The following is a 24,329-nucleotide window of genomic DNA, read 5'->3' as shown; positions in this document are numbered from 1 at the left end:
ACCGTCACCGGGGAGCCCCGCTTGGACCAGCAACGCTCCTCAAGCTTCTGCCTTGGCACTGGAGCGCGGGGTAGGCTCCCGTCAGCTCCTTCCTTCAGTACCGCGGCCTCCCTCACTCTCCGGCACCGGCGAAGGCGGGGTAGGCTCCCGCCCTTCTACTTCCGGTTGTCCCAGTCAGTGCTGCCTGACTTCCGGTACGAACCGGGCTGCAGCGGTGATTTCGGCAATAGTTTCACGTCGCGGGGTGGGCACCCGCGACGTAAGGGAAATAAACGGGGTGGGCACCCGCAACGTAAATTATCAAATAAGCGGGGTGGGCACCCGCCAACGCACCACAATGCCGGGTGGGCACCGGCTTTTCGAAATAGCGCGCTCCAAGCGCTAAGGAAAACAAGGGAGAGAGCTCCCAGCGCTCACGGCCAGTTCAGCGCTTCCAGGCGCTTAGAGATCCAAATAAAGCGCTCCCAGCGCGTTAAGGGTGCCAGTAGCACAAAGTCCAGTAAAGTTCTCCCCTGCATGCAGCAGGGCAGGGGTGGGGGGCAAGGCTGGACCCAGAGCCAGCTCACTGGGCCTCCAGGCAGGGAGGTAGTCCAAGTGGCGGTCCTCTGGTCCAGCAGCAGCAGCAGCCCCCCTCAGGTAGGATCCTGGCAGAGAACAGTTTCTGTGGGGACACAGCCCCATTTTTATACAGCAAACCCCTTTGTTCTGGGTTCAGGGTGAGGGGGAAAACCAGTCGCAGCTGGTTGGGGAGCACCCTTGATGTGCTCAGCCCCTCACTCTATTCATTGGCAGGGCTAGGGTCGTCAGTCGCACCGCAGGGGGCGGGGCCAGCATTGTGTGTGGAAAACCCTGCCCTATTCAGGACCCAGGTGTACTCCTCCCACCCATCTAGCTGCTGATCTCCCCATTCACCACTGGGTGACTCATCCTGACTCTGGGGAATCCCTAGCCCGTCACATGACATGACCAGCCAATCACGCGACAGACACACTGCACACAGAAGTGCCCACTTCTAGAAGTGGCACTTCCACACTAGGTACATGCACGCCGCACACATCATCGCGCAGCATTCACTCCCACGAGTCCGCACATACCAAACTCGGGCCTGCACACCCCACGCATCAGGAACTACTAGGGACACATACATTCCCCATGCATTCCTATGGGAGGGCAGGCCTATCTCACCACATGCACTCAGAGCGCGCACGCACTTTACCCTGGGACACAGGGAAAGTGCGCAGAAACCAAAAATCACCACACCAAGTCACCAGTAAAAAGCAAAAAAGTTCAGGGATGAACCTGCCAGAAGGGCCAAGTCCAACACAACCCCCTTCCAGCCAAAAAGCAGGGCAGCCCAATCACCACAGTGATGGACTTCCCTGCTTGGGGCGATAGAACTCGGACGCGGGCCCGCAACTGCAGGGACACCCTCCGGTTCTACGCCACGGTGAACCCATGGAATTCTTTCTAACACCACTGTCTGGACCAACTGGGCTACCCCACTGGTACTCCCACGCTGTCCGCGGCCAAGACCAGGCCCTAGGCCACCCAGGTGCCACCGGTCTTTGCCTAACCACAGAGTGGGGGGTAGTAACCCCTGGCACATAGCGGCCATTCTCCACTCTTCCTCTCTGAAAGACAGGACTAGACTGCCACTGGTTCTCCAGCCTAGGGTCTACACCCTCAGGCGGACCAGGAGTCTCAGGGAAGGCTCTCCTCCCCCTACCTCTTCTCCTAGGGTTCCTCCTCCTCTGGCGAGGGGTACACCTAGAACGCCATTCCAACCCAGGGTTTAACCCCTCAGATTGTACCGGGGGCAGAGGTGGGCTCTCCCACCCTCTGCACCCCCTTCCAGAGCCCTGCTCCCTACCAACTGGGGCGGTACCTCTGGAAGAAGAACTGGTCGGGACGCTGGTTGCAGACGTCCCACCTTTCAGGTCAGGCTGATCCTGAACCTGGCCTCCCAACCTCCGGCCTAGAACCTTTGGTGGAATAATTGCCTGGCACTCCAGGACTTCTGGGGATTTCCACTCCATCCCTCTGAGGCTATCAAATGACACATATGTCGAGCGACTGTCTGTCTGGCGCTGATCTCCCGTCCCCTGTCCACCTGACAGTGCGCGGAGATCCCCCAGAACAGAAGTGGTGCCACCCTGGTCACTACACGGGATCCTAGCCCAACTGGGTAGTCCCTGACCCACAGGCTCTTCCACTGGGGAACTCATCCCCCAATCACTCCTCACACTGGACTCCTGTACCCTCCCTACCGGAGCGGTACTGCCAGACTCCAGAACCACCGGAGCCCTGGTTACAGGTGCTCTAGGTCCTCTACTCACCAGGAGATCATCCTCAAATGGGCTAACAGGACAGCCTAGGTCCCCAACTTGGTGTTCCCTCATGAAACCATCCAAGTCCTGAGGCAGGGTTTCGTACGTCCGGGGACCCTCGGTCACCCTCTCACTCCTGCTCCACTGAGCCAGGCAGTGAGCCCCTACACCCTCCTCGCTATCCTGGGACCTAGCTGGGCTACACTGAGCCTCTTCCACCACGCTGGGCTGGAAGATACCTGACCCACTGCTTTTGGAGTCACTCCCTAATGACTCTAGAGAACCTCTAGCCCTTTCCCAGCGCTCTGCTTCCTCTGCAAGCTCAAGGGGCTCAGACAATCCACACCCCAACAGGTGTTGGCGCAACCCTGGCACACAACAACTGAGCAGGTGTTCTTTGAGAACCAGATTACACAGTATATCAAAATCACTTGCTGTGGAAATCCAATCAAACATTGCATCCTCACATCCATCCACAAACTCCTCCCAAGTCTGGTGAGACAGTTTCCTACTGCCCCTGAATTTCAACCTTAACTCCTCCTCCTGGGAAACAGGTACCAGACTGGGGGAACTGGGACTGGGATTTCCTACACTGGAATCTATCTGGCTGCTACCACTGGACTCAACCCTCCCTGGGGAGTCCAGAAAATTAAAACTGCGCGCAGGGGATAGTCTACCCTCCAGAGCTACTTTGCCTCTGGTGGAGGCCCTCTCAGCCTCCTCTACCCTCTCCCGTGCCAAGACCCACTCAGTCTCTCGCTGTTGCTTCCTGGCCTCCAGCTGCGCCATAGCCTGAGCATGCTCTAACCTGAGCTTCTCTAACGCCAGCTGGTGCTCCCTTTCTTTCCTCCTATCTTCCCACTCCTCTGGGGACAGGGAAAGGGATGAGGCGCTGCCTCCTACGCTGGACCCAGCAAGGGACGCCCTACCTATGGGGTCCTCACTCTCTACTGGCGTCCAGGTATTGTCATCCTCTACCTCCTCTTCTGAATCTTCAGGGCTCCCCACAGACCCACCACCCTCCAGGTGTGAGGCCCGGGCCCTTTCCATACTGTGCTCAAGATCCCATGGACCCTGTTGCCATAGGACCAGGTGGTCCTGAAGTTCGTACCGAGTGTCGGACTCTCCCCCTGTACAGGACCTTTCTAACTCCTGCCTCTGGCGCCAAGCTAGCTCATAGGGATCACAAGCAGGCTCCATTCTGGCAGACGTTCTAGTAAAAAAGATTATACAGGGGACCTAGGGGTCTGAGCCTAACAGGAGCTCACGATTCACAAAAAGGATTCAGCAAGCTCTCTAACCCAGAGAACTCACACTCACTTGCCTAGTGCCACACACCATCCATCCACACACAACCCTCCCCTCGGACTGGTAAGGCAGTTTCTACCACCCCTGATTCCTCAACCTGACCACAAGTGACACAGGTACCAACTCTGGGCGCAGGGCGGGGAACAAATGTACTGGACACTATTACGCTGCCACCACTGGATCCCACCCTCTGGTGAATCCAGAAAACACAATGCACTTGGGGGGATGATCTACCCTCCCGAGCTAGGGACACCTAACTCACAGTGCATAAGAAACACATTTCCAAAGAAATGACAATTAAAAACAAACTTAGAACAATAATCCCTATACCATGTGATTTATCTAAATGCAGAGTTTTGTAGTGCGGCCAGTTGCCGCTGCGGTACAGCGCAAACGCAAGTCCAAATCCCACCGCTGCCACCAATGTTAGAAATGGCGATTTCTGGTTGGCTGAGGCTTGCGCCAAAGCCAGGCAGAAACCACCACTCTAGTCAGGGCAAGGAAGTTACACGCCAAAGATAACCCCTGCTCACCCCCTTGGTAGCTTGGCACGAGCAGACAGGCTTATCCCTGAGGCGATGTGTAAAGCGTTTGCGCGCGCACCCAGCAACAACACCCAAGGCCCACCACAAAGGAAACTCCACACAAGGTATTCTATAAAAATAGCCTTTGTATTATACACAACACATTAGATAAAAACACACACTCTACAATGTGCCAACAGGCACGGGCAGAATTTACAAGGGATTATATATACAGGGGACAGGGCCACGTGGACCACTGTCAGGAATTAGCACTTTGTAGAAAATAGCACTTAGAACGTAGGAATAATACTTTTAGAACATAGCACATACAATCCCTGTAGCACTAAAAATAGAACATGTAGCACACAACCAGTACTTACTGGTAACAGGTGAGTACCACCTACGCAACCCTAACCACCTTAGGAAAATATTGCGCAGGGAATCAGGACCTCACTAGCACCACCTGTACTAGGGAGAAAACAACCACCTAAGTATCACAATACCTGTAGGGGTCTAAGCACATAAACACATGATGCATAACATTCAGAGGTGTAGGGCAAAGCACATGACGCATAAACACATTCAGAGGTGCAGGAAAGGAATAATAGCGCAAAAACTCACATTAGCCACCACTGTGGCAGTCCCTAGGCCAACTGGCCTTGAAGGGGCGGGGACGCCCTGTGTCCAGCAGAGTCAGGGCGCGCTGGCGCAGGCTGCGCAAACCAAGGCGCCCACAGCACAACCTACACGTAGCAGTTGCCCACTAAGTGCTGGGCAACTGGAGAGATGCTGGGGCCCCACTGGGCCTTCCTAAACAAATATGGCAGGGGTTGGAACCTCTCCTGGACTCCGAATGCACCAAATGCCCCCTAGAACCTTCGTGGCTCTGAACATCACTGCGGGGCAAGGTGGGAGTGGCCCGCTGCCATCTGGGGCCACTCAGTCACAACAGAAATGCCCCCTTGACGTTGGAGCGTGCAAGCTCTGTAAAACAACCAACGCGGGGACGTGGGAGCCCTCTAGGCTCGTTAAACAAATAGTTTGCGCTGCGTGGGAGCCTCGTGGGCTCACCACACCACAGAAATGCCCCTGGACGTTGGAGCCACTCAGGGGCTCAAGCACACGGAAGAATAATGCCCCCAGAGGACGTGGGAGCCTCACTGGCTTTCATGCAAAATGCCCCCGTTCGTTGGAGTGCTACTCGCACTCGAGAACATCTGTGCCCAAGTTGGAGCGCTCTGAGCACCAAAAGAACTGCTCCGTCCAGGTGGGAGCCTCGTGGGCTCTCTTCAAACCGGGAGTGCCTCGTTGGAGCGCCCACGCGCTCAGCAGCCGCCTAGGCTGCCTTGCACACCCTCCCGGCCAGATCCCCACTTACCGGGAAGGAGGCGCCGGTCTTCGGGTCGCGGCGGGAGGCTCTCTTCTTCCGTGGCGTGCGCGGGGCTCCCACCGTCACCGGGGAGCCCCGCTTGGACCAGCAACGCTCCTCAAGCTTCTGCCTTGGCACTGGAGCGCGGGGTAGGCTCCCGTCAGCTCCTTCCTTCAGTACCGCGGCCTCCCTCACTCTCCGGCACCGGCGAAGGCGGGGTAGGCTCCCGCCCTTCTACTTCCGGTTGTCCCAGTCAGTGCTGCCTGACTTCCGGTACGAACCGGGCTGCAGCGGTGATTTCGGCAATAGTTTCACGTCGCGGGGTGGGCACCCGCGACGTAAGGGAAATAAACGGGGTGGGCACCCGCAACGTAAATTATCAAATAAGCGGGGTGGGCACCCGCCAACGCACCACAATGCCGGGTGGGCACCGGCTTTTCGAAATAGCGCGCTCCAAGCGCTAAGGAAAACAAGGGAGAGCGCTCCCAGCGCTCACAGCCAGTTCAGCGCTTCCAGGCGCTTAGAGATCCAAATAAAGCGCTCCCAGCGCGTTAAGGGTGCCAGTAGCACAAAGTCCAGTAAAGTTCTCCCCTGCATGCAGCAGTGCAGGGGTGGGGGGCAAGGCTGGACCCAGAGCCAGCTCACTGGGCCTCCAGGCAGGGAGGTAGTCCAAGTGGCGGTCCTCTGGTCCAGCAGCAGCAGCAGCCCCCCTCAGGTAGGATCCTGGCAGAGAACAGTTTCTGTGGGGACACAGCCCCATTTTTATACAGCAAACCCCTTTGTTCTGGGTTCAGGGTGAGGGGGAAAACCAGTCGCAGCTGGTTGGGGAGCACCCTTGATGTGCTCAGCCCCTCACTCTATTCATTGGCAGGGCTAGGGTCATCAGTCGCACCGCAGGGGGCGGGGCCAGCATTGTGTGTGGAAAACCCTGCCCTATTCAGGACCCAGGTGTACTCCTCCCACCCATCTAGCTGCTGATCTCCCCATTCACCACTGGGTGACTCATCCTGACTCTGGGGAATCCCTAGCCCATCACATGACATGACCAGCCAATCACGCGACAGACACACTGCACACAGAAGTGCCCACTTCTAGAAGTGGCACTTCCACACTAGGTACATGCACGCCGCACACATCATCGCGCAGCATTCACTCCCACGAGTCCGCACATACCAAACTCGGGCCTGCACACCCCACGCATCAGGAACTACTAGGGACACATACATTCCCCATGCATTCCTATGGGAGGGCAGGCCTATCTCACCACATGCACTCAGAGCGCGCACGCACTTTACCCTGGGACACAGGGAAAGTGCGCAGAAACCAAAAATCACCACACCAAGTCACCAGTAAAAAGCAAAAAAGTTCAGGGGTGAACCTGCCAGAAGGGCCAAGTCCAACAGGCCTCCCACACAAGTGAGGCACCATTTTTACCAGGAGACCTGGGGGAACGCTGGGTGGTGGTAAATTTGTGTGAGCCCGGTGATGCCACAACTTTCCCACCCCAAAATGTGTGAAAAAAGTGATTTTTTCAGCTAAAATTGAGGTTTGCAGGGGATTCTGGGTAAGGAAACGTTGGGGGATCCACGCAAGCCATACCGCCCTGGAAGCCGCCGTGTGTCTAGTTTTCAGAAATGCGTGGGTTTGGTAGGTTTCCCTAGATGGCCGCCGAGCACCGGGTCAAAAACCAAAGTGACCCCCCTTGCAAAACCAGGAGATTTTGCGATAGGCCATTTTGATATCACCTCACTACGTTTTGGGCCCTTGCCTGCCGCGGGTACTTAGGCCTCCCACACAAGTGAGGCACCATTTTTACCGGGAGACCTGGGGGAACGCTGGGTGGTGGTAAATTTGTGTGAGCCCGGTGATGCCACAACTTTCCCACCCCAAAATGTGTGAAAAAAGTGATTTTTTCAGCTAAAATTGAGGTTTGCAGGGGATTCTGGGTAAGGAAACGTTGGGGGATCCACGCAAGCCATACCTCCCTGGAAGCCGCCGGGTGTCTAGTTTTCAGAAATGCGTGGGTTTGGTAGGTTTCCCTAGATGGCCGCCGAGCACCGGGTCAAAAACCAAAGTGACCCCCCTTGCAAAACGAGGTGGTTTTGCGATAGGCCATTTTGATGTCACCTCACTACGTTTTGGGCCCTTGCCTGCCGCGGGTACTTGGGCCTCCCACACAAGTGAGGCACCATTTTTACCGGGAGACCTGGGGGAACGCTGGGTGGTGGTAAATTTGTGTGAGCCCGGTGATGCCACAACTTTCCCACCCCAAAATGTGTGAAAAAAGTGATTTTTTCAGCTAAAATTGAGGTTTGCAGGGGATTCTGGGTAAGGAAACGTTGGGGGATCCACGCAAGCCATACCTCCCTGGAAGCCGCCGGGTGTCTAGTTTTCAGAAATGCGTGGGTTTGGTAGGTTTCCCTAGATGGCCGCCGAGCACCGGGTCAAAAACCAAAGTGACCCCCCTTGCAAAACCAGGTGGTTTTGCGATAGGCCATTTTGATGTCACCTCACTACGTTTTGGGCCCTTGCCTGACGCGGGTACTTGGGCCTCCCACACAAGTGAGGCACCATTTTTACCGGGAGACCTGGGGGAATGCTGGGTGGTGGTAAATTTGTGTGAGCCCGGTGATGCCACAACTTTCCTACCCCAAAATGTGTGAAAAAAGTGATTTTTTCAGCTAAAATTGAGGTTTGCAGGGGATTCTGGGTAAGGAAACGTTGGGGGATTCACGCAAGCCATACCTCCCTGGAAGCCGCCGGGTGTCTAGTTTTCAGAAATGCGTGGGTTTGGTAGGTTTCCCTAGATGGCCGCCGAGCACCGGGTCAAAAACCAAAGTGACCCCCCTTGCAAAACCAGGTGGTTTCGCGATAGGCCATTTTGATGTCACCTCACTACGTTTTGGGCCCTTGCCTGCCGCGGGTACTTGGGCCTCCCACACAAGTGAGGCACCATTTTTACCGGGAGACCTGGGGGAACGCTGGGTGGTGGTAAATTTGTGTGAGCCCGGTGATGCCACAACTTTCCTACCCCAAAATGTGTGAAAAAAGTGATTTTTTCAGCTAAAATTGAGGTTTGCAGGGGATTCTGGGTAAGGAAACGTTGGGGTTATCCATGCAAGCCATACCTCCCTGGAAGCCGCCGGGTGTCTAGTTTTTAGAAATGCGTGGGTTTGGTAGGTTTCCCTAGATGGCCGCCGAGCACCGGGTCAAAAACCAAAGTGACCCCCCTTGCAAAACCAGGTGGTTTTGCGATAGGCCATTTTGATGTCACCTCACTACGTTTTGGGCCCTTGCCTGACGCGGGTACTTGGGCCTCCCACACAAGTGAGGCACCATTTTTACCGGGAGACCTGGGGGAATGCTGGGTGGTGGTAAATTTGTGTGAGCCCGGTGATGCCACAACTTTCCCACCCCAAAATGTGTGAAAAAAGTGATTTTTTCAGCTAAAATTGAGGTTTGCAGGGGATTCTGGGTAAGGAAACGTTGGGGGATCCACGCAAGCCATACCTCCCTGGAAGCCGCCGGGTGTCTAGTTTTCAGAAATGCGTGGGTTTGGTAGGTTTCCCTAGATGGCCGCCGAGCACCGGGTCAAAAACCAAAGTGACCCCCCTTGCAAAACCAGGAGATTTTGCGATAGGCCATTTTGATGTCACCTCACTACGTTTTGGGCCCTTGCCTGCCGCGGGTACTTGGGCCTCCCACACAAGTGAGGCACCATTTTTACCGGGAGACCTGGGGGAAAGCTGGGTGGTGGTAAATTTGTGTGAGCCCGGTGATGCCACAACTTTCCCACCCCAAAATGTGTGAAAAAAGTGATTTTTTCAGCTAAAATTGAGGTTTGCAGGGGATTCTGGGTAAGGAAACGTTGGGGGATCCACGCAAGCCATACCTCCCTGGAAGCCGCCGGGTGTCTAGTTTTCAGAAATGCGTGGGTTTGGTAGGTTTCCCTAGATGGCCGCCGAGCACCGGGTCAAAAACCAAAGTGACCCCCCTTGCAAAACCAGGTGGTTTTGCGATAGGCCATTTTGATGTCACCTCACTACGTTTTGGGCCCTTGCCTGCCGCGGGTACTTGGGCCTCCCACAAAAGTGAGGCACCATTTTTACCGGGAGACCTGGGGGAACGCTGGGTGGTTGTAAATTTGTGTGAGCCCGGTGATGCCACAACTTTCCTACCCCAAAATGTGTGAAAAAAGTGATTTTTTTCAGCTAAAATTGAGGTTTGCAGGGGATTCTGGGTAAGGAAACGTTGGGGGATCCACGCAAGCCATACCTCCCTGGAAGCCGCCGGGTGTCTAGTTTTCAGAAATGCGTGGGTTTGGTAGGTTTCCCTAGATGGCCGCCGAGCACCGGGTCAAAAACCAAAGTGACCCCCCTTGCAAAACCAGGTGGTTTCGCGATAGGCCATTTTGATGTCACCTCACTACGTTTTGGGCCCTTGCCTGCCGCGGGTACTTGGGCCTCCCACACAAGTGAGGCACCATTTTTACCGGGAGACCTGGGGGAACGCTCGGTGGTGGTAAATATGTGTGAGCCCGGTGATGCCACAACTTTCCCACCCCAAAATGTGTGAAAAAAGTGATTTTTTTCTGCTAAAATTGAGGTTTGCAGGGGATTCTGGGTAAGGAAACGTTGGGGGATCCACGCAAGCCATACCTCCCTGGAAGCCGCCGGGTGTCTAGTTTTCAGAAATGTGTGGGTTTGGTAGGTTTCCCTAGATGGCCGCCGAGCACCGGGTCAAAAACCAAAGTGACCCCCCTTGCAAAACCAGATTAACTATTGTTCCTACAGCGTGAGAGTTTTGGAGTAAAATTGCAAAGAAAATGTGGCAGACATTTTGAGGTTTGCAGGACATTGGGGATAAAAAAAAATTTTTGAATTCACAAGAGAGACATCACCATGAACTCCCATGGGTTTTCGACAATATCTACAGTTGGTGGGTTATTCTTACATGGAAAGTGTACCTTGGCAGAGAAACTAAAGACAAACATTGCTGCACAACCATCTATTCCTCAAACACACACACATACTGGTTGGATTTGGCACGAGGGTGAGTCATGGTTCAGTGTATTAAATTTTATTAACTAGAGATTTCACAAAAATGAAATGCACTGTCAATAATTAAATTCACAAAAAACCAAACCAATGACTCGCAGCTCGTGAGCTGTAAAGCCACGTCAAGGCACCAACCACTTTACAGGCCATTCACACACCTTTCATACGTGATATAAACAAGACCATTCGCACCACCAGGTACAAAAGCAACACAGTACAAAATTCACCAAAAAGGGACAAGGTACACCCTGCTTCAGAAAGACCAATATTACTGCACAGCCATCTAATCCGCAAGCACACACACATACTGGTTGGATTTGGCACGAGGGTGAGTGATGGTTCAGTAGATACAATTGTATTAGCAAGTGATTTCACAAAACATGAAATGCACTGGTAATAATTGAAAGGGTGAGAAACTGAACCATTGACTCACAGCTCGTGAGCTGTAAAGCCACGACAAGGCACCAACCTCTTTACAGGCCATTCATACACCTTTCATACGTGTGAGACATACAAAACCATTCACACCGCCAGCCGCGGGCCCATCACATAACAAAACTCGCACCAGCACACAGCGCCATTCAAGGGCCCATCACTTTCACACGCCCACAATCCAGACACAGCAACTACACATGCTGATGGATTGCGTGGAGTGGCACTCAGCTAGCAGTGTGTGTAGTGACTAGCAGAAAGTCACTACTCACACACAGCCAGCCGAGCTCCAGTCCACACACACCGCTAGCAGAGCGCCAGTCCACACACACCGCTAGCAGAGCGCCAGTCCACACACACCGCTAGCAGAGCGCCAGTCCACACACACCGCTAGCCAAGCACCAGTCCAGGCACACCGCCAGCCAAGCGCCAGTCCAATCGCCCATCCACGCACACCGCCTGCCAAGCTCCAGTCCACCGACACCTCCAGCCAAGCACCAGTCCGCACACACCACCAGTCCACGCACACCGCTAGCCAAGTACCAGTCCACGCACACCGCCAGCTAAGCACCATTCCACGCACACCGCCTGCCAAGCTCCAGTCCACGCACACCACCAGCCAAGCTCCAGTCCACGGACACCTCCAGCCAAGCACCAGTCCGCACACACCACCAGTCCACGCACACCGCTAGCCAAGTACCAGTCCACGCACACCGCTAGCCAAGTACCAGTCCACGCACACCGCCAGCCAAGCTCCAGTCCACGCACACCACCAGCCACGCACCAGTCCACGCACACCGCCAGTCCATGCACACCGCCAGTCCACGCTCACCGCCAGCCAAGCACCATTCCACGCATACCACCAACCAAGTGCCAGTCCACACACACCAACAGCCAAGCGCAAGCCTACACACACCGCCATCACATTTAGGATGTTTTTTAGAAAAAAATAAAAACACAAACAAATCGCAAATAAATACAAATCTTCTAACAGAAAATCAGCAACTAAATACATTGCACTAACACCAACCTTGAAACAGAATCAAATTATCCAAAGAATACAGACCAGGCAGTTCACTTTACCACTCATGAATGCTCCCAATAATTCTTTCGCGTGTGGTACGCTCTAAAACAAGCAGGAAGACACAGTGCAGGATGAGAAGGACAGTCGGGGCAGTACATACGACTCTCCTTCCGCGTACCTCTTCGCCAACAGACTCTACATCTCCTACTGGGAAAATCTTTTGAGGGTGTGGGAGGAATGTGATCTGGAAAGTGGCGATCTTTCAATCTAGCAACATCCTCCACCACTCCAACTCTAGGAACACTTGCCTGTTCCACTACAACAAGGCTGCCTATTACAGACTCCTGAAACTTAGCAAAAGTCATCTTTGACTCAGGGCAAGAATCCTGGAACACAACAAAAGCATTAAACATTGCCAAGTGGAAAAGATGGATAGCCAACTTCTTGTACCAAATGTAAGCCTTACGAAGAGCAGTGTAAGGTTCCAACCTCTGATCTACTCTGTCAACACCACCCATGTGCCTATTGTAGTCTAAAATGCACACAGGTTTGCGCGCTTCAGCGACCTGACCCCAAACAGTCACAGGTGCAGTGCTTTCATCATGGATGGTAGTCAGCATGTAGACATCTCTCCTGTCTGAAAACTTCACAGCAAGAAGCTCCTGGCAACGCAACGTACTGCACTGTCCCCGCACAAGCTTTTGACAAACAAGTTCTTTCGGGAAACCTTTACGGTTAGAGCGGATTGTGCCACAAGCAACAGTGTCCACTTTGGCCAATTCCCTGAACAACCGCACACCAGTGTAGAAGTTATCTACATATAAATGGTGTCCTTTGTTAAAAAATCCTCTACCAAGTTCCCAAACAATTTTCTCAGTCACTCCAAAAGTGGACGGACAACCAGGGAGGTTAATCCTAGATTCCTTACCGGTGTACACCCTGAAATTAGAGACATATCCAGTCCTACTGTCACACAGCATATACAGCTTTATTCCATAGCGTGCCCTCTTACTAGGAATGTATTGCCTAAAAACCAAGCGGCCCTTGAACAACACCAAAGACTCATCCACTGCAATTTCTTTCCCAGGGGCATAAATCTCAGAAAATCGATCAACAAAGTGATCAAGGACAGGCCTAATCTTAAAAAGACGGTCACAGTCAGGGTGATCTCTTGGCAACGCTAAACCATTATCAACAAAATGCATCATCCGAAGCAGAAGCAAATACCTGTCACGACTCATGACTGCCGGAAAAATAGACGTTGCCATCAAGGGACTGCTAGACCAATATGAAGACATTGATGGCTTCCTTAGCAATCCCATCAAAAAAGTTAAACCCAAGAACTTCTTCATCTCTTCAACATTTGTGGGAGTCCACCGGGTAGCTCTAGAGTGTGGCTTAAGACTGGCACTGTTGTCCCTCAAAAACTGTTCTGCATACAAATTAGTCTGCTCAACAATCTCTGCCAAAAACACATCGTCCATAAACAACTGAAAAAAAATTACCGGCAAAAAGTTTTCAGTATTCACTCTAGACCCTGGAACACCAGTAAACACCAATGCCGGCTGCACCATGCCAGGGGCAACCCAGAGGTCATCACTTTCAAAGGGAAGCCTTGCAGCCCCAGCCTGCAGCCCAGATGCCTCTTGCCGCACTACACCAACCGGAAGCCTTGCAGCCGCAGGCTGCAGCCCAGAAGCCTCTTGCCGCACTACACCAACGGGAAGCCTTGCAGTCCCAGGCTGCAGCCCAGATGCCTCTTGCCGCACTATCGGCACATCAGTCTCCTCCTCTAACACAGGCACTTCATCCGCACTAAGAGTATCTTCATCATCCGATGACTCCATACGGAGAGACAACTCACTGCCAGAATCGTCCCCTGCCTCCTCTCCCTCAGATGCAGAGTCAGTCTCTGAACCATGGTCAGAGGAAGACTCAAACAGCAAACCAACAACCTGCTGAGCAGTAATCCTGCGGCTAGCCATTATACTTACTAAGATAGAAGACTGCACAAACAAGTCAACAACAACCAACAATGTGCAAACCAAGTAAGTAAAGAAATGTGTACCTTTATCACAAAGATCAATGTACTCAAAAACTATACAATTCAATTACAAGAGACAGCTGCACTCACCAGAAACCAACTTTGCAGTGACACAGCAAAAACCAACGATATCCAACTAGAAAGAAGAAAAAAAAACAAATTACTCACAAGACAACAAAATACACATCGAGCACCAATGCAAAAAGTTTTTGACGCTCAAAAAACAAACATACTGCTATTATTACACCATTGGCAAAAAAAATTCATGCAGAGAAATCAAACACATTTACATTGTACAAAAAAAAGTCTCTTACCAAACTACACAAACAGCAGAACCACCAGTAACAAAACGGCACAATGAAAAGAGCAAACGCCTTCACCTAGAACTAAAAAGTAAAAAAAAAACATTACAATTGCAATTCACAAAACATATAACAATAAACATTATAACATGCTAAGTCTCTACCCAAATGGTCAATCGGGTTGTGTGCCAGGTGGGGCAGAAAACAGCAGGAAAATAAAGGCTACTCTGTCCCGGGGTGGGTGGGCCAAATACATATTATAAAAAATTGCACCCTGGAAGCAAGGGGTCAATTCGATTTTTATTTACACTAATTCCCTGGTGTCTAGTGGGCTTTTCTGCCCCCCCTGGGACCAGAAACGGCTACACAAAAGACCGATCTGCCCCCAGGAGGGGGCAGAAAAGTCTTGAAAAATATTTGAGCCCCCAGGAAGCGACCCTTGCCCAAGGGGTCGCTTCCTACAATATCACAAAGATCCCTGGTGTCTAGTGGGATTTTCTGCCCCCCCTGGGAGCGGAAACGGCACCAAAATTAAACCGATCTGCCCCCAGAGGGGGCAGAAAAGTCTTCAATTAAAATTGGGGGCCCAGGAAAGCGACCCTTGCCCAAGGGGTCGCTTCCTAAAATATCTAACAGATCCCTGGTGTCTAGTGGGCTCTTCTGCCCCCCCTGGGAGCAGAAACGGCAAAAAAAGTAAACCGATCTGCCCCCAGAGGGGGCAGAAAAGTCTTCCAAAAATATTGGGGGCCCAGGAAGCGACCCTTGCCCAAGGGATCGCTTCCTACAATATCACAATGATCCCTGGTGTCTAGTGGGCTCTTCTGCCCCCCCTGGGAGCGGAAACGGCAAGAAAATTCAACCGATCTGCCCCCAGAGGGGGCAGAAAAGTCTTGCAGACATAATGGGGCCCTAGGAAGCGTCCCTTGCCCAAGGGGTCGCTTCCTTTATTGCTAAAACGCATCCCTGGTGCCTAGTGGTGGCATTCCTGCAGCACGATCGCGACGCTGTGCGCGATCGTGCTGCAGGAATGCCCTGTATTGAGACATCAGGGGAGAGGAAATACTCTTTCCTCTCCCCGATGCCTCAATACTTTGAAAATCACCGCCGCGGCCCCCGCGTCCCCACCGGAGAGCTCCACTTACCTGATGCTGCTGCTGGGACGCCCGGAAGCAAATGGCTTCCAGGCGTCCCAGCGCTTCCTGCTGACGTCGGCGCGCGCTGACGTCACCAGGAAGCGTGGGGGGGATCGGGGGTGGCAGCGGAAACTCTTCCGCTGCCATCCCCGTCTGTGGGGGCACGATCGATGCCCCAGGGGGGGAGCGCCAGCGCTTCCCCCAGGGGCTGTCCTCATGACGGAGCGGTTCCGTCATGAGCACAGCCCAACCGATGCTCATGACGGAACCGCTCCGTCATGAGCATCGAAGGGGTTAATGCAATAGTCTGTCAATTGTTTTTGTTTTCCATTGGATGTTGGCTGATTCATTTTCTAATAGATACGTAACAAAATTAAGTTGTTTTCTTGGGTTATAGGTTTGTAGGCACAGCACATGCTGTGGAATGTTGGATAAGTGAGGTTGGCAGTTGGTGTATGGGCTGAGCAGCAGGAAGGCTGCTCCTGGTGGGGCTCTCTGCACCTTCACTCCTGAACTTACCATTATAATAAATACTACCTAAAGATACCCTGAAGTTGGATCCTCGTTTGCCTACAACAGATTGCATCTGGTGAGAAGAGCGCCACAATTCTTTATGGAGACGTCGTCAACTTAGTAATATGTAATGTTTGCCTGAACACAACAGCTAGGCCACCTCCTTTTTTGCCCGTACGATTTTGGGTGATCGTTTGATAGCCTAGAGGAACGGCTTCATGCAGGACTGGAGCCATATCATCTCCCAACCATGATTCATTTGTGAATAGCTTGTCTGGTTTTGCGTCAGTGAGATGGTCGTAGATGTGATGTTTGTTTTCAGAGAGCAATCGAGCATTTATTAGTAGACAGTTTAGAGAATGTGCTTTGGTGACAGTGAGACTTTGTGTTTGTAGCAGGTGCGTTTTTAGTGCTGGTATTAGCTGTATTAGGATAGCAATTGTTTAGCAGTTCTATAATGTGGTCATCCTCCAGCAGGCTAAGAAGGCATTTTGATGGGTATGTGTGCGTAGGTGGTGGAGACGGTGTTTGAGAGTGAGTTGGTGTGCTGTGTTGTTTTTGTGGTGTAACCTGTTGTGCAGTAGACATGTAGAAGCAAAGTTGTCATGTGTGGCATGTTGCTTTTATTGTTTGCGTGTGTTTAGGGCAGAATGTGTATGACTTAGGGGTGGTGGTGCAGCATGTGGGTCATATAGTAAGGTTCTAAATTGTCCAATGGATGAGAGGCGGTTAGAACAGAGTTGCTGTGTTGCTGTATGTGTGTTTGGTGTGATGGAAAAGAGAAAGCTTGCCATTATAGTTTGTTCATATGTGTAGTTTGAAAGGTGGGTGTAGGATTGTATTTTGTGACTGTAAGTATTATGAGGTGTTGTGCTTGAGAAATTTTGTTGGGTTGGTGTGCGTGATATGTTTTGTTTTTGAGGAGTAGTGAAAAGAGGTGCTAATGTATTTGTTTTACGAGATGGATTTGTTTGTATAGTATTGTTTGCGAGTGGAAGTTGTAAGGTAAAGGAGGTGGTGATGTGTTTGTGAGTAGAGTGTATGCTATGAGTAGGAGTGGATGAAGCAGAGTTAAGACTGTTTGTCTTAGACTTGTTTGCTGCAAAAGATCAAATGTGTAGTGCTGTGGAGCGTAAGTGTTGTGTTGTTGTATTATTGTGGTAGAAAGAAGAGGAGGGTGTTGGTTGGACAAATGATGGAAGGCTGAGTATAGGTATGTTAATGATAAAAAGGGGTCTGTTAGGAGTAATTAGAGTGGGAAGTGTGTGTCTGGATGGGTTGTAGTTGAGTATGGTATGGATTTTGGTTGTGTCGGTGATGAGTGGATTGGTTAGTGGTATAGGATAGAGTTGTGTACTGTTTGTAGGTGATGGTGGAAATGTGTCGTAGCTGGGATAGAAGGATATATAGCGTGGTTTGTGTGGTTTTGTAGTGTGTGCTGGTACATTGATTTGTGAATAGGATTGGTTTGTAGTAAATGTGTGGAGTACATTTGGTGTGAGTGTATTACTCTGTGGATGGTGTAGGGTGGGTATTAATGAATGAGGAAATGTGCAGCATTTCTGGGCCTGGTCCTGACCAGTCTCAAACAGGCTCAAACAGGCACTCACCCTTAGCATCTCCGCCCTTGGCCTCTCTGCCCGGGCTGAAACGTTCTTGTTTTATGAGATGGATTTGTTTGTATAGTATTGTTTGCGAGTGGAAGTTGTAAGGTAAAGGAGGTGGTGATGTGTTTGTGAGTAGAGTGTATGCTATGAGTAGGAGTGGATGAAGCAGAGTTAAGACTGTTTGTCTTAGACTTGTTTGCTGCAAAAGATCAAATGTGTAGTGCTGTGGAGCGTAAGTGTTGTGTTGTTGTATTATTGTGGTAGAAAGAAGAGGAGGGTGTTGGTTGGACAAATGATGGAAGGCTGAGTATAGGTTTGTTAATGATAAAAAGGGGTCTGTTAGGAGTAATTAGAGTGGGGAGTGTGTGTCTGGATGGGTTGTAGTTGAGTATGGTATGGATTTTGGTTGTGTCGGTGATGAGTGGATTGGTTAGTGGTATAGGATAGAGTTGTGTACTGTTTGTAGGTGATGGTGGAAATGTGTCGTAGCTGGGATAGAAGGATATATAGCGTGGTTTGTGTGGTTTTGTAGTGTGTGCTGGTACATTGATTTGTGAATAGGATTGGTTTGTAGTAAATGTGTGGAGTACATTTGGTGTGAGTGTATTACTCTGTGGATGGTGTAGGGTGGGTATTAATGAATGAGGAAATGTGCAGCATTTCTGGGCCTGGTCCTGACCAGTCTCAAACAGGCTCAAACAGGCACTCACCCTTAGCATCTCCGCCCTTGGCCTCTCTGCCCGGGCTGAAACGTTCTAAGCCTTGGCCTTTTATAGCCCTAGTAGTCAGGTGACACCTTCAGCCAATGAGAGCCCTAGCCCTATCCAATCACAACACTAGACCTATTATCTAGAACCAATAGGAGACCACGATCTTACAGCCAATCACAGCCCTAGTCCAAGCACTCAATCACACAGAAAACCCTAATCCCTACTTCCAATAGAAAGCCTAACCCTAGCCACAACCCTACATTAATTGAATCACCAGGAATTCAATCAGAACCCTCGAATACCCAACCAATGAGAACACTAACCCTAATCCAATAGAAACACCAGATACAACCACCAATCAGTGCGCACATGTACCATCCAATAGCAGACTATACAAGGTCCAACCGACCTCGGGCATTGTTAGCTGGCCAGGGATTTGGAAGCTGCTCCTCTTTTCAGAATCTCCTAGGAGACAGACAGGCTCAATCCACACTTTAGACTTCTGCAGTAAGGGCCTAACAAACTTTGTCCTCTATCAATACTGTATGTATAAAACTTTACTCACTCTCCTAGCCAAAACAGAGTGCACAAAATTATTATAAAACACAGCTTAAACAGCTCACAGCCGATAACTGCAGTCTCACTCTCTGATGTAGAATATCCTTATTGCTAGAGGGGGAAAGGTGGTGGTGGGGGGGGTCTGGTTTCACTCACTTGCTAACACAAAATGGGAGCTGAGGGTGGATTGCTTAACATACAAGTCCAAGCACAGAGCAAGGGAGAAATAAGGAGGGAAAAACAGATAGTCATGGGGAATGAGAGGGAAAAAGCTGCAGATTTTGGACTGCAAATACCACAATTCAACAAGTTAAATGAAAACAGTCATGGGTAAGTAAAAACCACAAGTTTAAACACAAAACAGGTGAGAAATTATGCAATCACGGGCAGGTTAAAACTAGGGCTGGGCGGAAATTTCGTTACACCACTTTCGCGGAATTATGGAAAAAATGTGTGGAAAACGAGCGCACGTCCTGTGGGTCCGTGTGCCCGGGTCAGGGGTCCCTCATGCACAGGCAGGCTCCCCGATCTCCCCGGCCTGGCTGGGTTGAGAAGCAGGGACCAGCCCCTGGGTTACGGTCAGGGCCTGGGGTGTGGGAGCGCCCGTCCTGCGGCCTGCCAAGTTTCCATCTGCCCGGGGAAAGGGTCCCTGGTGCAGAGCCCCGGAGCCCTGCAAGGGCAGGCAGGAGTCCTACCGCTATGGCTCGGCTCGGGGTGGGCAGATGGGAGTCCTTTCTGTCCCGGCCATTTGGTCGCACCTTTCCCCCTCGTCCATCTGGTCGCACGCAATGCTTTCCAATGGGGCGACCAGATGGCCGGGCTGCCCTGGAAGGCCTGATGAGGGCTCATTTGTCTCCCCAATCCCAGCCAGGGCTCCAGGAGGTTGAACGCGTCCGGGCCTAGGGTCCCCTGAGTCTCTCGGTGCGCACGGGTTCCCAGAAAGAGGGGTGGCTTTCCTCCAGATTAGTAGGGGCAGGGTATGCCGGAACACCAATCCCCGGGCTGGCGGTTCTTAGCCGGGGACCAGATGGTCTATGCCCGGACAACACCTCCCCTCCGTCCGGGGGCTCCCTCCTCCGGCCCACGGCGTGGCAAAGTGCCCGCGACGGTCTCCATGGATCCCGGGCAGTCCTCCCCCGGGCGTCCGGGCCCGAGAGCTCCGGTGGTCTTCCCCGTGCCTGAGGCCCAGCCGGGTGTCCCCAAGCCCCCCTGGATGTGGAGCTCCCGAGCCCTGCGTGGGCTGCTGGGGGCCCTACCGCGAAGGCTCGGGCGGGCAGATTGGAGTCCTTTCAGTCCCTTATGCCAGGACAATATGTCCCCTCCGTCTGGGGGGCTCCCTCCTCCAGCCCGCGGCGTGGCAAAGTGCCCGGGACGGGCTTCATGGGTCCTGGGCAGTCCTACATGGGCAGGCGGGAGCCCTACTGCGAAGGCTCGGGGTGGGCAGATGGGAGTCCTTTCGGTCCCGGCCATCTGGTTGCACCTTTCCCCTCGGCCATCTGGTCGCACGCAATGCTTTCCAATGGGGCGACCAGATGGCCGGGCTGCCCTGGAAGTCCCAATGGGGGCTCATTTGCCTCCTGGATCCCAGCCAGGGCTCCAGGAGGTCAGGCATGTTCGCGCCCAGGGTCCCCCGAGTCTCGCGGTGCGCACGGGTTCCCAGAAAGAGGGGTAGCTTTCCTCCAGATTAGTAGGGGCAGGGTATGCTGGGACACCCCTCCCGGGCTGGCGGTTCTTTGCCAGGGACCAGATGGGCTACGCCAAGGCAACCCCTCCCTCCTCCGGTGGCCCGCGGCGTGGAAAAGTGCCCGGGACGGGCTCCATGGGTGCCGGGCAGTCGTCCCCTGGTGTGCGGGCCCCAAGAGCTCCTGCGGGCCTCCCCGTGCCTGAGGCCCAGTCGGGGTCTCCGAGCCCCCGAGCCCTGCTAGGGCAGGCGGGAGCCCTACCGGGGCAGGCAGATGGGAGTCCTTTCGGTCCCGGCTATCTGGTCCCACCTTTCCCATCGGCCATCTGGTCGCACGCAATGCTTTCCAATGGGGCGACTAGATGGCTGGGCCGCCCTGGAAGTCCAGATGGCGGCCCATTCGCCTCCCCGATCCCAGCCAGGGCGCCAGGAGGTCGGGCGCCTCCGCGCCCTAGGTCCCCTCTGTCACTCGGTGCGCACGGGTGCCCAGAAAGAGGGGTGGCTTTCCTCTGGATTACTAAGGGCAAGGTATGCCGAAACACCGCTCCCGGGCTGGCAGTTCTCTGCCGGGGACCAGATGGGCTATGCCCGGGCAACGCCTCCCAGGCGTCCGGGGCTCCCTCCTCCGGCCCGCGGCATGGCAAAGTGCCAGGGACGGATTCCATGGGTCCCGGGCAGTCCTCCCCTGGGCGTCCGGGCCTGAGAGGTCCGGTGGTCCTCCCCGTGCCTGAGGGCCAGCCGGGGTCTCCAAGCCCCTGGGAAGCAGAGCCCCCGAGCCCTGCGTGGGCAGGCGGGAGCCCTACCGCAAGGCCCGGGCAGGTTGATGGGAGTCCAATGGGGCGACTAGATGGCCGGACCGCCCTGGAAGTCCCGATGAGGGCTCATTTGCCTCCCCGATCCCAGCGAGGGCTTCAGGAGGTCAGGTGCGTCTGCGTCTAGGGTCCCCTCAGTCTTGCGGTGCGCATAGGTTACCAGAAAGGGGGGTAGCCTTCCTCCGGGTTTCTAGGGACAAGGTATTCTTGGACCCCTCTTGGCCTAGCTGTCCTCAGCCGGCAGCTGGATGGGCCAGGATGCCGCCCCAGCCCTGGGTCCGTCCCTGGACCTGCCGCATGGTAGGCTGCCCTGGATGGGGCCCGGAAGCCTCTCCCTCCTGGGTTGGATCTAGGGGCCCTGGGGAGGGAGGCCTCCCCACCCCAGGCTCCGTCCTCAGTCCTGCTGCGTGGCACGGTGCCCAAACGAGGTCTCGCAGGGCTGGGGAGGCTTCCCCTTCGCCTCTGGGCCTAGAGTCGGGGCTGGGTCCAGGTGCCCTGCCAGGCCCCGGCTCGGGTGCTCCAGCCCTGGGCCTCGTCCCTCAGCCTGCTGCCCTGCAAAAGGTCCAGGACGGGGTTCCATCGTGCCTGGGGAGCCTCCTCTTGCTCGGCTGGGTTCAGGGGCTCCCTGCGCCCCCGGGGAGGAGGCCTCCCCACCCTGGGCTCCGTCCTCAGTCCCGCCTCGTGGCAGGGTAGCTGGGATGTTGTCCGGCGGGCCTGGGGAGGCTTCCCCTGCCCCGCTTGGCCTGGGAGCCCCGGTTCAGTCCAGGGGCCCACCGGGCCCCAGGTCAGGTGCTCCGTACCTGGGCTGTGTCCCCCAGCCTGGCGCACTGCCAACGGCCCATTACGAGGTTCAGTTGTGCCTGGGGACCCTCCCCTTGCTTGGCTGGGTTCAGGAGCTCCGGCCGGGGCCCCTGAGGGCCCCGGGGAGGGCGGCCTCCCCACCCCAGGCTCTGTTCTGCCGTATGGCAGGGTGCCCGGGACGCGGTACGGAGGGCCCGGGGAGGCGTCCCCTGCGCCTCTGGTCCTGGGAGCCCCTGCTGAGTCCAGGGGCCCTGTTGGGCCCCGGGTCGAGTGCCTCGGCCCTGGGCCCCGTCCCCCGGCCTGCTGCTCCACCAAGGGCCCAGGACAGGGGTCTGTCGGTCCCGTGCAGGCCTCCCCTGCTTGTCAAGGTGTCCGCGGGCCCCGGGTCGGAGGGCCCGTCGGGTCCCCCTTGTAGCCTCCATGGCTGGGGCCCAGCTGGGGCCCTGGGCCTCCGGTCCCCCATGCCCCGGCGCCCGCTCACTCTTTCGTTGGGGCACAGAGCGACCAGATGGCTTCCCTTTCGTGCCCTGCCATCTGGTCGCACCTATCCCCTCGGCCATCTGGACGCACCTATCTCCTCTGCCATCTGGTCGCACGCAATGCTTTCCTATGGGGTGACCAGATGAGGGCTCATTTGCCTCCCCGATCCGAGCGAGGGCTCCAGGATGTCTTGTACTTTCGCGCCTTGGATCCCCTCTGTCACCTCTGGATTACCAGGGAGAGGGTCAAACAGACCTCCGTTAGGTCCGGCGATGCTGAGACAGGGGAATGCAGCACCCGGCCCCGCCAGACGGGGCCCCCAGGGGGCCGGGTACGCACCTGCCTCTCAGCCCCTTCCCGATGGTCCTTTTTCTCCGAGTTTGCTCAGTCAGACCTCCGTGAGGTTGGGCGATGCTGAGAAGGGGGAAGGCAGCACCCGGGCCCGCCCCCCGGGGGCCCCAGGGGCCCGAGTACGCACTTGCCTCTCAGCCCCTTCCCGATGGTCCTTTTTCTCCGAGTTTGCTCAGTCAGACCTCCGTGAGGTCAGGTGATGCTGAGACTGGGGAAGGCAGTACCAGGGCCCGCCCGCCGGGGGCCCCCAGGGGCCCGGGAACGCACCTGCCTCTCAGCCCCTTCCTGATGGTCCTTTATCTCCGAGTTTGCTCAGTCAGACCTCCGTGAGTTCCGGCGATGCTGAGACGGGGGAAGGCAGCACCCGGGCCCGCCCGCCGGGGCCCCCAGGGGCCTGGGTATGCACCTGCTTCTCAGCCCCTTCCCCATGGTCCTTTTTCTCTGAGTTTGCTCAGTCAGACCTCAGTGAGGTCCGACGATGCTGAGACAGGGGAAGGCAGCACCCGGGCCCGCCCGCCGCACCTGCCTCCCAGCCCCTTCCTGTTGGTCCTTTTTCCCCGAGTCTGCTTGCCCTGGGAGCAGGCAGGGATGCTAAGCCAGCATACCCCCTGCGCAGGGTGGCCTGCCATGGGGATGCCCCAGCCGTACTCTGATTGATTGGGCACTCTCGGTCCGTTTAGGGATGGACTGCTTGGCCAGCCTCGGCTGTTGTTTCAAGCAAAGCGCTTCCACCCTGCATGGACCGTCCGACTCGAGGGCCTGCCGCCTCGCGGGAGGCCCTTCACCCTACCCAGCAGAGCGAAGGCCGAGCGACCCCGGCAGCTCGTGCCACCCAGTGGTCTGACCCGAGCGGAAGGTGTCGGGTGGCGCCAGGCCATTGGATGCTGCTCCCTAGCAGGTTCGATGGCCCCGCGCCCCACGTCGTCATCCCTCTCTGCCCAGCACATTTCCACAGCAGCTCGGAACGACCGTTCCGAGGGGTACCGCCGCCGCCAGGCTCCGGCACCCCTGCGTCTCGCTCAGGCTGCGCCTCGGCCTGCCTCTCCCTCCCGGGGGAGACGGCTGGGCCTGCCGGTGCCAATGCGACCGCACCTCTCCACACCCCTCCAGTGAGCCTTCCCGCCCAGGCGGGTGGGCTCCTTGTCCTGGCAGGCTCCCGAGAGATGGAGGGGTGCGCGAAGGTTACCGGTCGGTCATATGGGCACGCAGCCCCACCCCGTCAGCAGGTGCGGTACCTGGTTGGTCCTGCCAGTAGCATATGCTTGTCTCAAAGATTAAGCCATGCACGTGTAAATA

At 54.7% G+C, this 24,329-nt stretch overlaps 1 protein-coding gene and 1 non-coding gene across 2 annotated transcripts in view; both read left to right on the top strand.

Annotated features, from left to right (window-relative positions):
• Positions 1-24,329, top strand: part of VAX2 (ventral anterior homeobox 2) — a 750,626-nt gene that overhangs the window by 282,970 nt on the left and 443,327 nt on the right. The window lies entirely within an intron of this gene.
• LOC146863297 (18S ribosomal RNA) overlaps positions 24,266-24,329 on the top strand; it is a 1,816-nt gene continuing 1,752 nt past the window's right edge. Inside the window, exon 1 of the ribosomal RNA XR_014978665.1 lies at positions 24,266-24,329. This exon is cut by the window's right edge and continues 1,752 nt beyond it. This is a non-coding gene — a ribosomal RNA (18S ribosomal RNA).

Source organism: Triturus cristatus, chromosome 2_2, assembly GCF_964204655.1.
Source record: "Triturus cristatus chromosome 2_2, aTriCri1.1, whole genome shotgun sequence".
In the NCBI taxonomy this organism is placed as follows: Eukaryota; Metazoa; Chordata; class Amphibia; order Caudata; family Salamandridae; genus Triturus; species Triturus cristatus.
Note: the sequence above shows the minus strand (reverse complement) of the source record. Positions and strands in the feature narration are given on the sequence as shown.